General features: G+C 41.9%; 1 pseudogene; it reads left to right on the top strand.

Annotated features, from left to right (window-relative positions):
* Positions 1-4,766: 4,766 nt before the first annotated feature.
* On the top strand, positions 4,767-5,181 carry LOC144291904 (copper transport protein ATOX1 pseudogene; annotated as a pseudogene).
* The last annotated feature ends 13,158 nt before the right edge of the window (positions 5,182-18,339 follow it).

The raw sequence follows: 18,339 nt of genomic DNA, 5'->3' as shown, positions 1-18,339 counted from the left end.
TCTTTAAATGCTTCAAAACAAATCTCAGCATCTGTAGGCTGATGCTGGTTCTCATCTTGCACATAGTCCTTGATGGGGAAGAGGGAAAGGGCCAGGCATGCCCTATTGGACAGGGACCAATGGTTCTCTGGCTTTTCACAGCATTCTTCCTATGGGAGACACAGAGTGACAAAATCATGGGACCAAATGGCAGCCCTGAGAGATCATTACACTGTCAGCACACACAAGTTATTACTCTGAAGAAGAGAATTTTCTAAGGATAGTCCAGAGTTTGCCAAAAAAGTACTTTTTGTTCATTTATCCCTTGTAGACAAATACATATGCAAAAGTTAAGAAAATTCAACATTGAGAATGTTTTTTCTGGCTTTGAAACTTCCTAATGCATAAACAACATTCTTACTTCTGGAGACTCCCTCATTTACCGAAACATGATCTAGAGAAAGTGACAAACCCCACTATCCACCCAGCTGCTCAAACAGAAAGCTGTGATTCCTCTTCTCCCATCCAGTCCATTAGCCTCATTAATTCTTCCTTCAAAATAGCTTCATTCATTCATTCTTCTCCATTTCCATTGCACCATTCTCGTCTAAATCACAATCATGTCTCACTTGAATCGGTCCAATATCCTTAAATAGAGGTTAAATAATCTTACAATGATCTTAAATCGAATTTATTCTTGTTTCTTTATAATCTATTTCATGGCAGCAAGGGAATTTTTTAAGTAATCTCTATGCCCAACATGGGATTCAAACTCATGACCTGAGATCAAGAGTTGAGATCAAGAGTTGCTGTTCTAACAACTAAGTGAGCGAGGCACCCCAAGTCAGAGGAATATTTTTGCAACTCCATGTGATCGTGTCATTCATGTGAGCATGTTATCTTCAATAGCTTCCTTCCAAGGCCATATATGATCTGACCCCATCTATCTCCCAACTTCATTTCCTAACGTCCCACCTGAACACCAATGGCCTGTTTGGGGTTCTTTGACTAAGCCAAACGTCCGTCTGCCTCAGGGACTTGGCCCTCATTTCCTCTGGCTGTCATGCTCACCTCCTATAACTGATTCTTTCCTGACCTTTAGGTCTTAGCATAAGTGTCCTCTCCACAGATAGGATCGCTCTGACCAACTTGTCTCCTTCTCCAGTTATTTTCCCTTTACTAGTATCTCCTGTTTATTTTTTCACAGCATTTGTAATTTGAAATTGTCCTATTTATTGATATATGCGCTTATTGTTGGTCTCTTCTCACCTACAATAGAATCTAAACTCCTGGGCAGGAACTATTTTTGTCTTGTGATGTCACAGCATCTCCAACAGTTAGAGGAGTGCCTAGAATATAGTAGATATTCAGTGAATATTCATGAAATGAATGAAAAAAGAAAGCTCATCTAAAGGTTGGCAGACTTTTTCTGTAAAGGGCCAGAGAGTAAATATCTGAAGTTTTGTCACTTAAAAATCTCTGTTACCTCTTCTTTTCCATGGAAAAGCCATTCTTAGTTCTTATAAAAACAGACCACAGGCTGGATTTGACCCAAGGGCCATAGTTGCTAGCCCCTGATATAGATTAAGAAAGAAGTTTATTGGGGTGCCTGGGTGGCTAAGCAGTTGAGTGTCTGCTTTTGGTTCAGGTCATGATCCTGGGGTCCTAGGATCGAGTCCTGCATTAGCCGCCCCCCCACCCCCACCCCAGCAAGCCTGCCTCTCCCTCTGGCTATGTCTCTGCCTCTCTCTGTGTCTCTCATGAATAAATAAATAAAATCTTTAATTAAAAAAAACAAGAAAGAAGTTTATCTATGACCTTAGTTATATCTAATGCCTAACTTTTGCACACTTGTTGGAGTTCTAGGTTATAGTATAAAATTGGAATAGATGCACCAGCTCGCACTCCCTTGACCATGATCCATTCTTAGTGGCCCTGTTCACTCACAGTTCCTGAAAAGACAGCTCTACATACTACGTGATTCCTCAACAACTTGTACTCCCTACTCACAGGTGATTGTATTAGAACTGAACATTACCCTGATCAGATAAGGTCTCTAGAAATTTGAAACAAGGCCTCTAAAACTGAACCAATTACATGCTGATGGGCTCTTGATCTAAAATAGTTGGGTAGCAGGGTGCCTGGGTGGCTCAATCAGTTGGGCATCTGCCTTTGGCTTGGGTGATGATCCCAGAGTCCTGGGCAGAGCCCCACATTGGGCTCCCTACCCAGTGGGAAGTCTGCTTCTCCTTCTCCCTCTGCCTGCCACTCCTCCTTATTGTGCTCTCTCTCTCTCTCTCTCTGTCAAATAAATAAATAAAATCTTTAAAAAAATAAAAAATAAATAAAATAAAATAGTTGGGGAGGTCCATGACAAGCAAAAATCACATATGTTCATATTTTTATTCATATTTTAGAATGAAAGTACCACAGTAAAAAGGCCAGTCTACTAAAGAATCTTGACAAAGGAGGGACACAGGGACGCCTGGGTGGCTCAGTGGTTGAGTGTCTGCCTTTGGCCCAGGGCATGATCCCGGGATCCAGGATTGAGTCCCACATCAGGCTCCTTGCAGGGAGCCTGCTTCTCCCTCAGCCTGTGTCTCTGCCTCTCTCTACCTTTCTCTCTCTCTCTCTCTCTCATGAATAAATAAATGAAATCTTAAAAAAAAAAAAAAAAAAGAAGGAAAGACACAGATAGAAGCACAGATCTGAAGCCACACGGTCCCAGGAAGAAAGACTAGCCTTGGGTCTTGATCACCCAGTTCCATGTCTCATATGGTCTGGGTGTACTTTGCTTAGGTCCTTGGACATCTATGAAGTGTCTATTGTTATCTGTTCTTGACTGACCTAATTTGAGAGAATTTCTATTCCTGACAAGAGGAATGAGTGTTTCACATTCCTATCAATCAATACATGCATATCTAATGGATGTCTATGGTACACAGAATGAAGGCAAACAAATATGTATTAAGAGATTTTTATTGCCCTCCAGGAGGGTAAATCTAGTTGAGGGATGACGCAGATACATGAAGTGATAATTAGCAGTGCAAGACTGTATATGGCAAGTACCACATGTCATGATTCTGTGTGTCTAAGCCTTTTTAAGAATCACTTTTAATAGTATTTAAAGCAAAATGAAAACAGAGGCTGAGGAAATAATGGCTACTATTTCAAAAGAACCACACAATAGTGAATTTTAGTAAATTGCTTTTATCAGAATTATACTTTTATCTAAGTATTTAAGGCACATTTTAGCAAAATTTCAAAATTGCTAACAATGAATCAAATCTATTCAGATTAACTAAGAATAAACCATTCTTGTGCTCTTCCTGAAAGAGATAATGACTATCCTCAGAATATCTAAAAAGTGTTTGGTCTTAACAACAGAATAGATAAAGTCCCTGGCGTGTCCAAAGTGAACTCGTGGGTATTTCATCAATACGGGCATCATGTTACCAATTGCCTTAAAAATGCACTGCCTGATATTGTCTCTGTGCTGACAAAACATTCACTCAGAAAAGCAATCTCTGGAGACCTGTGTGCTTGTAAGAATTAATTTTTTGGAACCAAGATTTGTAGAAATACCATCTTCTAAGGATGCCGCCGGTAAGATCATCTCTATCTGATGTGGAAATGAACTCTATAAAGACAAGTTAATTAGGATTTTTTAAAGTACATTTTTTATCAAAACATGTTTAAAAGGAAACGGAGGAGATGGGGAATAATCAGCTGTCATATCAATGCAGAGAAATTCAGCAGATATATATCACGATCTGCCTTTTAGTCCACAAATGGTGTTCTCCGTCATCTATCAGGTATATACACCTGATACAAAACAGAGTATGCGTCAGTAATTTGCATTCATCTGCCAATGCCGACAGTAGTATACCAGTTAATGAATCGGTGGTTCTCAAACTTCAGTGTGGATCACGATCACCTGGAGGCTTGTTGAAACACAGATTTACTAGGCCCCACTCCTCAAATGTCTGATTCAGCGAATCCAGGGTCTGCCTGAGAATCTGCATTTCTCTCAAGTTTCCCACGTGCTGCTGATGTTACCCGTTTGAGGGAACACACTGAGAACGACTAAATTAATAACCACTACATTCATATAAGCTCTAGGCCTATTCCTAGCCTGGACTTTCCTGCTGGATATACTTAGGAAATCTACTAGAACTTATGAAGAAACAGTCTGAGGCGGTTTTCTTATGACATCTGTTGCTCAAAGTCATAAAACGGTTTGGAGGATTCAGTCTATAATTCTGATTTTTTTAGTTTCCAGTCTTCACGAAAGGCTCAATGCCAGCTGATAGTGGTTGCTTAGGTGAAGAGGCATGCACAGCAGGCACCAGTGAGATGGCCAGCAAGGAACCACTGCAGATGAAAACCTCACCGAAGTGAAACAGATGGGTTGGCTCTGATGGCTCCAGTGGCAGTGCTGGGCCTGTCCAGTTCTGGTGTTTGAAAGGACTGCCCGACACAATGGAGTACTGCTGACACATGCTAGAACATGGATGGACTTTGACAGCATTATGCAAAGTGAAAGAAGCCAGCCCTCCAGATTCTATGCTATCCTATGATTCTACTCCAATGAAAGTCCAGAACAGGACAGCCTATAGAGACAGAAAGTAGATTTGTAGTATTAAGGCTGATGGGGGCAAAGGAGGGAGGCAGGCAGTTGGGGGGGGGGGTGCTGTTAGCTAAAGGGTACAAGGTGAAAAAAAAAGGGTACAAGGTGAGAAGCGTCGCTGCCGCCGCCACTGCCACCACCACCAGCCATCCCCACAGTCATGCCGAAGCACGAGTTCTCTGTGGACATGACCTGTGAAGGATGCTCTAACACGGTCAGTCGGGTGCTCAACAAGCTGGGAGGAGTTGAGTTTGACATTGACCTGCCCAACAAGAAGGTCTGCATCAACTCTGAGCACAGCGTGGACATCCTCCTGCTGGAGACCCTGGAGAAAACAGGAAAGACTGTTTCCTACCTCAGCCCCAAGTAGTGAGGGCCTGGTCCCTTGGGCCCATGATGGACCAAAGGGAGCAGGACACTGATCTTCTCCTGCCTTCCAAATAGACGTGGGGCCTGGCAGTCTTGCTCAGTGATGGCAGTTCCTGACAGAGACCCTCACTTGCCCCGCTCCTCCCTAGCTTCCCTGTAATAAAGTTGAGCCACTTTTGCTGGGAAAAAAAAAGATAAATAAAGAGTACAAGGTGTCTTTTGGAGGTGATGCAAACTTTTTTTTTTTAAGATTTTATTTATTTATTCGTGAGAGATACACAGAGAGAGGCAGAGACATGGGCAGAGGAAGAAGCAGGCTCCATGCAGAGAGCTCGATGTGGGACTCCATCCTGGGACTTCAGGATCTTGCCCTGGCCTGAAGGCAGGCGCTAAACCGCTGAGCCACCCAGGGATCCCCGATGCAAATGTTTAATTACGGTGATGGTTGCACACATCTGTGAATATACTAAAAACCACGGATTTGTACGCATTAAGTGATTGAATGCTGTGGTATGTGATTTTTATCTCAATAAAGTATCTACTTTATTCATCTTTATACCATGCTCATTGTCTTCCTACTCTCTAAAAGCTTTTCTTAGTACTTGTGCATATACAGACTGTTGCAAACACAAGGCAAGGCACTAATATTAATGGTCGTATCTAAAAGCAAAGAAGGGATTCCGAAACACTAAGCCTTTGCTACCTATTATTTTTATCCAAAGTGAAAGAAAAAAGGTCTGAAAAAGCACAAAAGGTAGAAGACTGACAAAACAGGAAAACATTTTTTTCTGGCTTCTTTTAGAAGGTGATTTGATAAAATTAAATTTCAGTATTCCAAGCATGAGACTCAGGAAGAAACCACTGAGACCTCCACTCCAGGAAGCAGAGTTTGAAGGGGACCATAAGGCTGGGACCCCAGAAAGCATTGCTATACACCCCCAGGTATTAAGATGCGGTTAAGAGGCCACATAACATTTCCTCTCAAGCCCCACAGAAGACACTGGAAAAGAGGTGTGAAGCAAAAGGTCCTGAACAGTCCAGGCCTTGAACACAGAAAAAGGAAAGTAAAGGCTTCAGAAAACGAAACATCCCAGAAGCAAATTATGTTAGAGTTCATTAATGTATTCACAGAACATTTTCTGAGGACATACAATAGCTCCCAACACTGTAGTCAGAAACTGTCCTGGGCTCAAGCAATATAAAGAGATGCCACATCAACCCTCAAAGAGTTTATTATCAAGTGGGAAAACTGGACAAACCAGTGGTCACGGTACTTTCTGATGATCACTTTGGTAAATGGTGCTTTGCAAGCACAAAAGAGGGACAGGTAAATTATACTGTGGGCCCAGAGACAGCTTCCTGTAGAAAATCACCCAGGAGCTGAATTTTAAAGGACAGGTAGGAGTTAGCTAGCTAGAGAATGAGGGGATAGTGTGTGACAGGTCTGACTTAAGAGCAGGTGGGGAACTCTAACTTTGGAAGGCACCATTGCCAAGGCTTGGGTCTTGCATGGTCCCAGATCTACCATGGTTCAAGATTTCCCTGGATAGGGATCCCTGGGTGGCGCAGTGGTTTGGCGCCTGCCTTTGGCCCAGGGCGCGATCCTGGAGACCCGGGATCGAATCCCACGTCGGGCTCCCGGTGCATGGAGCCTGCTTCTCCCTCTGCCTGTGTCTCTGCCTCTCTCTCTCTCTCTCTCTCTCTGTGTGACTATCATAAATAAATTAAAAAAAAAAAAAAAAAAAGATTTCCCTGGGTAACCCTGACCCATGGGATCTGGTGACACCACTTCCTCCTCTTATTCCTCCAGCCCTAAGACTTGCTATTGGTAGTGGCTTGCTATTGTTGCTCATCTCTGGTTGCCTCACCATCCCTATTGACTTCTTAGTTTTTCCATCACCTATGTAACCAATTCACTGAAGTATAAATGTCCTCTGGTCCAAAGCCAAAAACAAAAAACAAAAAAACAAAAAAGAGCAGGTGGGAAGGCATAGAAACAACCAGTATCATTTCTGACTGGAAACTGCAATTAACTGTGAATGGCTGGGGGTGAACGATATGTGTGAAGGGAGAGAAAGAAATTAAATGAGACAAGTAGGGTGTTAGATGCTAAACTGAAAGAAACAGGGAGCCATTGAAGGATTAAACAGGGATCTGATTAGCATTTAGTAAGATCACCTTGGAAGCAAGGTAGGGAGTGGGTTTATTGGGATTGGCCATGGACAAATCAGCAGCAGAAGAACCATTCAGAAATTGTTCAAATAAATCATGTTGAGGGATGATGCTGGCACTGACTAGGCAATAGTTCTCAAACATTTTGTTCTCAAGAGCCCTTCACATTCCTGAAAATTTTAAGGTCTCCAAGATGGCTACCTTAATTCTAGACATAGGCAGACACAACTGTGTGAGAGAAGACAAATGATCAGTTAATGAATATTGTGTTTAAGAGCTAAGATGGGGGGTTGGGGTGACTGGGTGATGGGCACTTAAGGGGGGCACTTGGTGGGATGAGCACTGGGTGTTATGCTATATGTTGGCAAATTGAACTCCAATAAAAAAATAAATAAATATTAAAAAAATTTTTTTAATTAAAAAAAAAAAGAGAGAGCTAAGATAACTTTTTACAAAAGTCTCTCAGTTGACTGTCCCCCAGTGCTTAAATCAGTCTCTAGAAAGTTTGGTTTAAACCACTCATGCTTCACTCTCTGGGGCCAAGATTGCAGCTGGGTCTAGCCTCCCCTGAAGCTCATAGAGGCATCTACTAATAAGGAAGAAAGTGGAAGGGTAAGTGCTATTGGATAAGCAACTATCGGGGCAGCTATAGGATTCATCAGTATAGACGTTTCAGTGGAAGTCTCATGTCACCAGAGGGGCAATACAGTAAGATGAGCTAAGAGTTGAGGACTGGACTCAGGAACACAGACACTTGAGGAATGAGCAAAGGAAGAGGAAGCTCTGAAACAGCTAGGGTGGAAGGTACAGTGGGTAAGAGCATGTGCTCCAGGTCAGACTGCTGGGGTGGGGTGGGGTGCTGCTAACTTCACTAGCTGTCTGCTCTGAAGAACATCACTTAGATTTTCTACACCTAAGTTTTCTCATCTATAAAAATGGGATGAATTATGTGTATTCCATTAATGCTGTAAAGAGGGAGGATTAAATACAAGTTGTTTTTTTTTTTTTTTTAAGATTTTATTTATTTGACCTAGAGAGAGCACAAGTAGGCAGAGTGGCACGCAGAGGGAGAGGGACAAGCAGACTCCCTGCTGAACAGGGAGCCCGACACAGACAGGCTCGGTCCCAGGACTCTGGGATCATCACCTGAGCTGAAGGCAGATGCTTAACCAACTGAGCCACCCAGGCATCCCCAATGTAAGTTTTTAATTTTAATTCCAGTATAGTTAGCACACAGTGTTATATTAGTTTCAGATGTGCAATATAGTGATTCAATAATTCTTTTTTTCTTTTTTTTAATTTTTTTAAAATTTTTATTTATTTATGATAGTCACACACAGAGAGAGAGAGGCAGAGACACAGGCAGAGGGAGAAGCAGGCTCCATGCACCGGGAGCCCGACGTGGGATTCGATCCCGGGTCTCCAGGATCGCGCCCTGGGCCAAAGGCAGGCGCCAAACTGCTGCGCCACCCAGGGATCCCGTGATTCAATAATTCTAAACAGTATTGCGTGCTCATCACGATATGATAAGTGTACCCTTCATCCCCTTCACCTATTTCATCCATCCCCCGGATCCACTTCCCCTCTGGCAACCATCAGTTTGTTCTCTATAGTTAAGGGTCTGTTTCTTGAGTTCTCTCTCTCTCTCTCTCTCTCTTTTCCTTTGTTCATTTGTTTTGTTTCTTAAATGCCACATATGAATGAACTCTTATGGTATTTGTTTTTCTCTGACTTACATTACTTAGCATTATGCTCTCTAGCTCCATCCATGTCATTGTGAATGGCAAGATTTCCACATTTTAATGGCTGAATAATATTCCATTATATATATGTATATATATTTCAGTATATGTACACATATCACACTTCTTTATCCATTCATCGATCAACGGACACGTGCTTCCACAGTTTGGCTATTGTAAATAATGCAGCAACAAACATAAGGGTGCATGTATTCCTTTGAGTTAGTGTTTTTGTATTTTGGGGGTAAATACCCAATAGTGCAATTGCTGAATCATAGGTAATCCTATTTTTAACTTTTTGAGGAACCTCCACACTGTCTTCCACAGTGGCTGCACTAGTTTACATAACTGCCAACAGTGTGTGGAGGTTTCTTTTTTCTCTACAACTCACCTTCACTCTTTGTTTCTTGCATTTTTATTTTACACATTCTGACAGTTTTATTTTTTTTTACAAAAACTCCAGGGGTGCCTGGGTGGCTCAGTGAGTTAAGCATCTGCCTTCAGCTCAGGTCATGATCTCAGGGTCCTAGGATCAACCTTGTGTGGGGCTCCTAGGTCAGTGGGGAGTCGGCTTCTCCCTCCCCTTCTGTCCCCCACCCCTTCACCCCCCACTCGTGTGCTCTCTTTCTCTCAGATAAATAAATCAAATTAAAAAAAAAAAACCCTCCAGCTAAACTTTCTGTACCCGTGTAGCTAACTACAGGATTTACATTTTATCCACTGTATTGTATTTAACCTTTGGTTTTAGTCAACCATTCTAGCCTGACTAGATCAGTTTGAACATTTGGTCTATCATGCTAGCATTAGGTGGCTTTTCCACTGTTAATGTCATCTATATATTTAATGAGTATATCTTGTATATTTTTATCCAATCTTATAACAGATAAATCGTAAGAATATTTAAAAGAGAAGTAACTTTTCTCTAAATTTCATTCCATTTCCTCATCAGTAAAATGGGTATTATTACATTTATTTCATGTAGTTACATTTATAAATAAATAAATGCCTGAACGTGCTTAGTATTACATCTACACAAAGGTGTTCCTAAATTCTTCCTTGTTCCCTCCTCTCTCCTTCCTAATATGATTCTTTTCCTTTTTTATTATTTTTAAATTTCTTTGAAACATTGCTTTAACATATTGCCCTGTTTATAAAGAGAAATCACATATAGAGTAGAACATTGTTTTGAAATCCAATTGGCTAGCATAGAGTAAATTGAATTTCATGCTTTGAATTGGTAACAGTTCCCTAAAGTGAGGATAAAGGCATAAATACACTTCAGTCTCCTTTCTCATGGTCCCCTAATCCCCACTCACACACTATACCTCATACCCCCTCCTCCCAACATCCCCTCAAGCCCCTCAAAGCTGATCATAGTCACTTCACTGTTAATAGAAATATAATCACTGAGTGCCTATGATGTGCACGGCATCAAGTTAGGGCTAAAGATAAGATTGTAGAAACCAAAAACCACCTCTGCCTTTAGTCCTAATGTACTCAAGTACCTGGATTTAATCTCCTTAGGCTAGAATCTCTCCTTTTCCCTGTAAATCAACTACCTCATGCTAACACACATAGGGGAAACAAAGTTACAAGAATCTGGATTTTTGCCCTATCTTCCGCGTACCATGCACGTTTCATACATGCATTCTTTTGTGCTTTCAGCAAATATTTCTTTTTTTTTAAGATTTTATTTATTTATTCATGAGAGCCATGGAGAGAGAAGCAGAGACACAGAAGCAGACACAGAAGCAGGCTCCATGTAGGGAGCCCAGTGCCGACTGGATCCCAGGACTCCAGGATCATGACCTGAGCTGAAGGCAGACGCTCAACCACTGAACCACCCAGGTGACCCCTCAGCAAATATTTTTTAAGCCCTTATTATGTGCCAGACATGATTATAAATACTAGGGATACTGTGGAGAGCAAGATTGGCAAGGTCCCTATTCTCATAGGATTTACATTCTAGAGAGGGGATGCATACAATTAACACATACAAAAAGTACATGAATAAGACAGTGTTAGAAGTACGTGTGATATAATGTAGAGTATTTGAACAAGTTTACATGCTAGAGTATGGCTTCTGTAGACTGAGTGGGCAGGAAAAGCCCCTTTGAGCAGGTGACTTTTTTTTTTTTAAGCAGGTGACATTTTAGCTGAGACCTGAATCACAAGAAAGAACCAGTCACACTAAGATCTAAAGAACATTCCAGGCAGAAGAAACACTGGTACAAAGCCCCTGAGGTAGGGATGAAATTGCTGTGTTCAGAGGGCTGAAAAGAGGCCAGTGTGGCTGGACTATAGCACCCTAAGGGGAGAGTGGTATGAGATAAAGGGAGAAAGCCAGGAGCCAGGTTATGCTGGCAGGACCTCAAAAACAGGGAGGCCTGTTAGAATCTCCTGGGAAGCTTTAAAAACTATGTGGGGCCCTCCTCCAGAGATTCTCATTCACTTAGTCTGAGGTTGGGTCCAGCCGTCAAAAGTTCCCAGAGGTTGAAAATCAGTGATGTCTGGGTTCAAAAGACATGGTGGGGGTTTTGTGTTTTCTCCTAAGTGGGATAGGAAATCACTAAAGGGTATTAAGCAGAAGAGTGATGGGATTTGAGTAATTTATCTAAAAGATCCCTCTAGCTGCTATATGGAAAATGAATTGTAGTGGATCAAGAGAGGAGGCAGGCTATTACTGTCTTTTTGTGGACATATGCTTTCATTTCTCCTGTGTAAATACCAAGGAATGGAATTGCTGGAAACAACCCAAAAGTCTATCAAAAGGTGAATGGATAAACAAATTGTGATATGTTCATACGATAAAATATTATTCAGCAATAAAAATAAAGAACTACTGATACATGGAATAACACGGATGATTCTTCAAACCATTGCATGTTAAGCAAAACCAACCAGACACAAAACAGTGTATGTTATACTATTCCTTTTATGAAGTTTAAGAAAAAGTAAAACTAATCTAATCCATGGTGATAGCAATCAGAAGTGGCTGCCTGATTGGTTAGAAACTAGTTGGAAGGGGGTTACTAGGGAATTAAGTAAGGTAATGGAAATGTTCTACATCTTGGTTACATAAGCATGCGTTTTTATCAAACTCATTGAAAATTTAGGATTTGTACATTTCATTGTATGTGAATTTTGTCTCAGCTAAAAAGAAAACAAAGGATACTACACACCAACTAGAATGGCTTAAAAAAAGAGAAAGAAACCAAGTACTAAAGATGTGGAAAACTGGAACTCTCATATATCACTGGTGGGAATGCAAAATGGAAAATAATTTGGCAATTTCTTATAAAATTAAATAGGTAGGGGATCCCTGGGTGGCGCAGCGGTTTGGTGCCTGCCTTTGGCCCAGGGCGCGATCCTGGAGACTAGGGATCGAGTCCCACATCGGACTCCCAGTGCATGGAGCCTGCTTCTCCCTCTGCCTGTGTCTCTGCCTCTTTCTCTCTCTCTCTGTGACTATCATAAATAAATAAAAATTAAAAAAAAATTTAAATAGGTAATTAGCATATGACTCAGCAATCTCGTTTCTAGGTATTTACTCAAGAGACCTAAAATACGTCATGCAAAGACCTGTAAGTGAATATTTATAGACCAGGGATTACAGCTAGAAGGCAATTTGTAGTGTCCTGGTGAAAGACGATGGCTTAGTTTAGGATGATAGGAAAAGAGATGAAGAGAAGTTAACAAATTCATGTTATGTTCTGGAGGTAGAACCTCATTGTTGATTTTATGAGAAGAAAAGAATCAAAAATGATTTCAGTTTTTGGTATGGGCTTCTCAGCATACCAGCAGTTGATGATACCATTGACAGAGTGCTAGAAAACTGGGAAGAGTAGGTTAGGGGAAAGGAAAATTGAGTGTTCTTTTTTAGCCATGTTAAGTCTGAGAGGTTTATTAGACTTCATGGACATTTTAGCTGTGATGATAACTGGCGCTAGAATGCTGTTCATTTAAGTGGTGATAATAGAGTCAGGAATAGGCCTATGAGACACAGAACTTGATATATTTTAATGTCTGTATAATTGTGGATCAAGCAGATAGAAAGAATAGGGGAAAAAATCAGGATGAGATGAAGCAATAAATAGTTTAATTCAAGCAAATGGTGTAGTCACATGAATGGAAGTTGTTGTTGTTTTTTAAGATTTTATTTATTTATTCATGAAAGACACATAGAGAGAGAGGCAGAGACACAGGCAGAGGGAGAAGCAGGCTCCATGCAGGGAGCCTGACATGGGACTCGATCCTAGGACTCCAGAATCACACCCTGGGTTGAAGGCGGCACTAAACCTCTAAGTCATCAGGGCTGCCTGAATGGAAGTTTATAGGAGCTAATAGATTTAAAATTAGATAATGATATGCTTTAGATTCAGGGGTGTGGCTGATAGGACCATTCCTTTTTTTTTTTTTTTTTTTAATTTTTTTTAATTTTATTTATTTATGATAGTCACATAGAGAGAGAGAGAGAGAGGCAGAGACATAGGCAGAGGGAGAAGCAGGCTCCATGCACCGGGAGCCTGACGTGGGATTCGATCCGGGGTCTCCAGGATCGCGCCCTGGGCCAAAGGCAGGCGCCAAACCGCTGCGCCACCCAGGGATCCCAGGACCATTCCTTATTAGTTATCTATTGCTACCTTACAAAATCTCCCAAATTTTAGAGGCTTAAAACAATAGCAAATGTTTATTATCTCACAGTTACTATGGATCAAGAATTTGAGAGCAGGGGTTTTTGTGTTTTGAGCAGGGAGCACTATGCTTGGTCTTGGTCTAAGACCAAGTGTCAGTAAGGGCTACAGTTAGCTGAAGGCTTGACTGGGGCTGGGGCATTTGTTTCCCAGATGGGTGATTCATACACATGGTAAGTTAACACTGGTTGTTGGCAGGAGGATTCAATTCCTTACCACATGGACCTCTTTGTACAGCTGTATAAATAGCTGGCTTTCTCCAGAGCAAACACTCCAGGAGCACACAAGAGAGAAGCAATATCTTTTATGTTCTAGCTTCAGAAGTCACTCAGCATCATTTCCACAATACCTTATTGATTACACAGGTTAGCCCTGTTTGGAATGGAAATGTCTACCTAGGGAAGTGACTAACTGGAGGTGAGAATCAATGCAGGCTATTTGGAGGTACCGGTGACAGCCAGCTCTCTTTTTATGTTTCTGAGTTTACGATATATTAAGAGTATAAAAGGACTCATCCTGGTAGTGGTGTCATGAGCAAAATTCCCTCAGATATTTGTGGCTCTAAACCTCATATGCAACTCAACCATCTTTTGAAGATAATGCTCAAAAGAATTTGAGAAAATAAACTTTTTAAAAAAGCAATAAGCATATTCTTAAACAGTGGGAAGGTTTACAATTAAATATAGAAATGTGGGCAGCCTGGGTGGCTCAGCGGTTTAGCACTGCCTTCAGCCCAGGGCGTGATCTTGGAGACACCGGATCGAGTCCCACGTGGAGTTCCCAGCATGGAGCCTGCTTCTCTCTCTGCCTGTGTCTCTGTTTCTCTCTGTGTGTCTCTCATGAATAAATAAAATCTTACAAAAATACATAGAAATGTTTGAGGAAATAAAATACATTGTATTAGTATTTTTGTGTATTAGTATTTTTGTGTAAAGAAATCTGTACATTTAGTAGTTTAGGTATTTATAATATTTAAGAGAATATAACCTATTAGAATAACACATCTGTGTAGAGTTTATTTAAAATATGTAATTTAGGGATCCCTGGGTGGCACAGCAGTTTGGCGCCTGCCTTTGGCCCAGGGCGCGATCCTGGAGACCCGGGATCGAGTCCCACGTCAGGCTCCCGGTGCATGAAGACTGCTTCTCCCTCTGCCTGTGTCTCTGCCTCTCTCTCTTTCTCTCTGTATGACTATCATAAATAAATAAAAAATTTAAAAATAAATAAATAAAATGTGTAATCTAAGTAGATGATTTATATTTGTGATTTTAAGTGGAAAATTTTCATTGTAAATGTAATGTTAGACATGTAAAAAAACTTAAAATGACATATTTATAAGATATTTATAATTTAATTTATAACTATAAATAATATTTACATTTATTTATAACATATTTATAAGATTAATTCATGAGATATATATGAATTACTTACATACTTGGGAAGGTTTTTTGTTTTGGGGGTGGTTTTTGAATTTTGGTCAGATAACTGAAGTATTTTAAAAAGTAAACTGAATATTTAAAAAAAAAGTAAACTGAATATTTTAAATTTATAATCAGTTAAAATCTTTAAAATAGGTTAGTTAAGTAAATTTGAAAATGTGACCAAACATTAATCAACCCCCCTCCCGCCCCATTGGGACGCCTGGGTGGCTCAGCGGTTAAGCATCTGCCTTCAGCTCGGGGCCTGATCCTGGAGACCCAGGATCGAGTCCCACCTCAGGCTCCCTGCATGGAGCCTGCTTCTTCCTCTGCCTGTGTCTCTGCCTCTCTCTCTCTCTCTGTGTGTCTCTCATGAATAAATAAATACAATCTTAAAAAATATAATAAATAAATAATAAGTAGATGAATAAACAAATTTATCGATATCTCTAAAATAAATAAGTTCAATTTGCAAGCGTACAGAAAAATATCCATGGGTTTTGACTTTGTAAAGTCAATTATTAATTCTCAAAACCAAAGTAACTTCGCCATAGTTTTTCTATGCACCAAAGTCACACTTGAGTGAAGAGATTCTCTTGGATGACAGGTAGGGAAAGAAGAGGAGGTAGATTTTTGGCTGATGAGCCAGGCCCTGCCCACATAAGCTTGGGTCTGACGTTTGGTCCTGCCTGTTGGCTGAGCAGGTGCACCTGGATGAGCTCCTCCCTGCCAGGCCAGGGGTGGGGAAGGGAAGCAGGAAGCCACGCCCCTGTCTGGTTGTCTGTCTCCCCTTCTACCTCTCATGTCCTCCCTGTGTTCTGTGTGTGTAATAAGTGCTGCATTGGCCTTCATGCCAAGTCACAGCATGATTCTTGTTCTCTCCCAAGAAGTGAAGCACATGGCATAATGGTCTTTCTTTCTTAATTTTTTTTTTAAGATTTATTTATTTATCCATAAGAGACACAGAGAGAGATAGGCAGAGACACAGGCAGAGGGAGAAGCAGGCTCCATGCAGGGAGCCCAATGTGGGACTTGATCCCGGATACCGGGATCTCACCCTGAGCCAAAGGCGGACGCTCAACCACTGAACCACCCAGGCATCCCTAACTTGCTCTTTGATTGTTCAAGGGACTTCTAATTGACCTATAGGATTAAGGAAAGAGTACAGTAAAAATTTTTACTAAGTCCTGGACATAAAAGCTGCAAATTCATCACATTGTAGTAATATGACTTATCAAGACAAAAACACAGGGACACCTGGGTGGCTCAGCAGTTGAGCACCTGCCTTCCACCCAGGGCATGATTCTGGGGTCCTGGGATTGAGCTCCCACGATTCTGGGGTCCTGGGATCATCCCACCTCGGGCTCCTTGCATGGAGCCTGCTTTTCCCTTTGCCTATGTCTCTGTGTCTCTCATGAATAAATAAATAAAAGATTTAAAAACAAAAAAACAGAAAAAGAACCCCTCCACAAAAATATAGAAAAGCATCAGTTAATATTGAGTAGCATAGTCTCATATTTTGCTTTTGGTTGTAATATTGAAGTTTTAAATATACTCTAATGGATCTTACACCTGAAACCCCTACCCAGCTCTTTTATGGGCAGGAGTTCTCTATCAGCCATATCTGCATGTCTTTCAGTTTGTGGTCTTTGTCTGAGATGGCATTAAAGTGCAGAAAGGGAGTCTCAGAAGTCCCTTTGGGGGAGGGGGTGACAGGGACTCTTTGATGCTCGATGGCAGGGTAGCCTGGCCTCTGCAATGGCACCTGCCCAGGGCCTGATCCTACTGCCCTTCGTGTGGGTTTTAGCATACCCTGCACTGCTTGATGAGCCATCATGACTTTCCGGTTCGGATTTCTCCCCGGAGGCCTTCTCCTGCCCACTCTAGCCCTGCCCTTCCCACATCCAGGGCACAGCGACCTCTCACCCAGGCACAGCAATGCCACCTCCACTCTCGGCCATAAGCTGCTCTGACAAGCAGCTGGCCTAGCTCCAGGGGTTTCCAGCAATCTAAGCAATATAAGGCTTTGCTTTCCCAATAGGGGAGGCAGACTGTTTACAGGATCTTGGTTCTGACAAGACCTACTTCCATTTCTACTTTACCAACGTTGTTTTCCTGGATTGGCAGTAAAACTTGCCCATTCAGCCCTCTTTCTCTTTAACACAGGCAAAAGGCACCCCGTGCTCTTGTCATCTGTGTGCCTGACATCCCAGCCAGCACTTCTCCCTCCCTAGATCTTAAGTAGGGTACCTAGGTCCCCTTTCTTTTTACCTGTCTTCTTCTTCCTTTTTTTTTTTTTTTTAAAAGATTTTATTTATTCATGAGAGACCCAAAGAGAGAGAGGCAGAGATAGGCAGAGGGAGAAGCAGGCTCCATGCAAGGAGCCCGATGTGGGACTTGATCCCGGGACTCCAGGATCATGCCCTGGGCCGAAGGCAGGCACTAAACTGCTGAGCCACCCAGGGATCCCTAAAGGTGGATCTTAAGTTTTCATTTATTTATTCATGAGAGACAGAGAGAGAGGCAAGCTCCCTGCGGGGAACCCCATGCAGGACTTGATCCCAGGACCCTGGGATCATGACCTGAGCCAAAGGCAGAGCCTCAACCGCTGAGCCACCCAGGTGCCTTGTCTTCCCCTTCCTTACCACAGTACTCAGAGCCTGCAGGGATGGGCTGGGGGCAGGAGGTCCTTCTCCAGGATCTTCACGATATTATGGAACAAGGTCTCGTTTGAGTCCATCATGTGAGTGGAATGATCAAAGCTAGGTCATATGATGAGGACAAAAATACATATGTACCTGTCCTTCAGTTGAAACCAACTTTACATACTGCTAATTGAATTTTTAAAAAATATTTTATTTATCTATTCATGAGAGACACAGAGAGAGAGAGAGAGAGAGAGGCAGAGACGTAGCCAGAGGGAGAAATAGGCTCCATGCAGGGGGTCCGATGTGGGACTTATCCTGACTCTCCAGGATCACGCCCTGAGCTGAAGGCAGATGCTCAACCACTCAACCCGCTGAGCCACCCAGGCGTTCCTGTTAACTGAATTTTTGAGAGAGCAGGGATGGGGAATTATATTTAACAGAGAACTACTACCTGACTCTTATGTACAACGTACTGGAACTTATCTACAAGGAGTGGACACTTCAGAGAAGGAAAAAAACATGTTTAGAAATATCTTCAGTTGGGGCCCCCCGGATGGCTCAATTGGTGTAAGCTTCTGCCTTTGGTTCAGGTCATGAACCCAGGGTTCTGGGATTGAGACTCCTGTCAGGCTCCTTGCTCAGTGGGGAGTCTGCTTCTACCTCTACCCCTTACCCCTTCCCATG

Source organism: Canis aureus, chromosome 20 (assembly GCF_053574225.1).
Source record: "Canis aureus isolate CA01 chromosome 20, VMU_Caureus_v.1.0, whole genome shotgun sequence".
NCBI lineage: Eukaryota > Metazoa > Chordata > Mammalia > Carnivora > Canidae > Canis > Canis aureus.
Note: the sequence above shows the minus strand (reverse complement) of the source record. Positions and strands in the feature narration are given on the sequence as shown.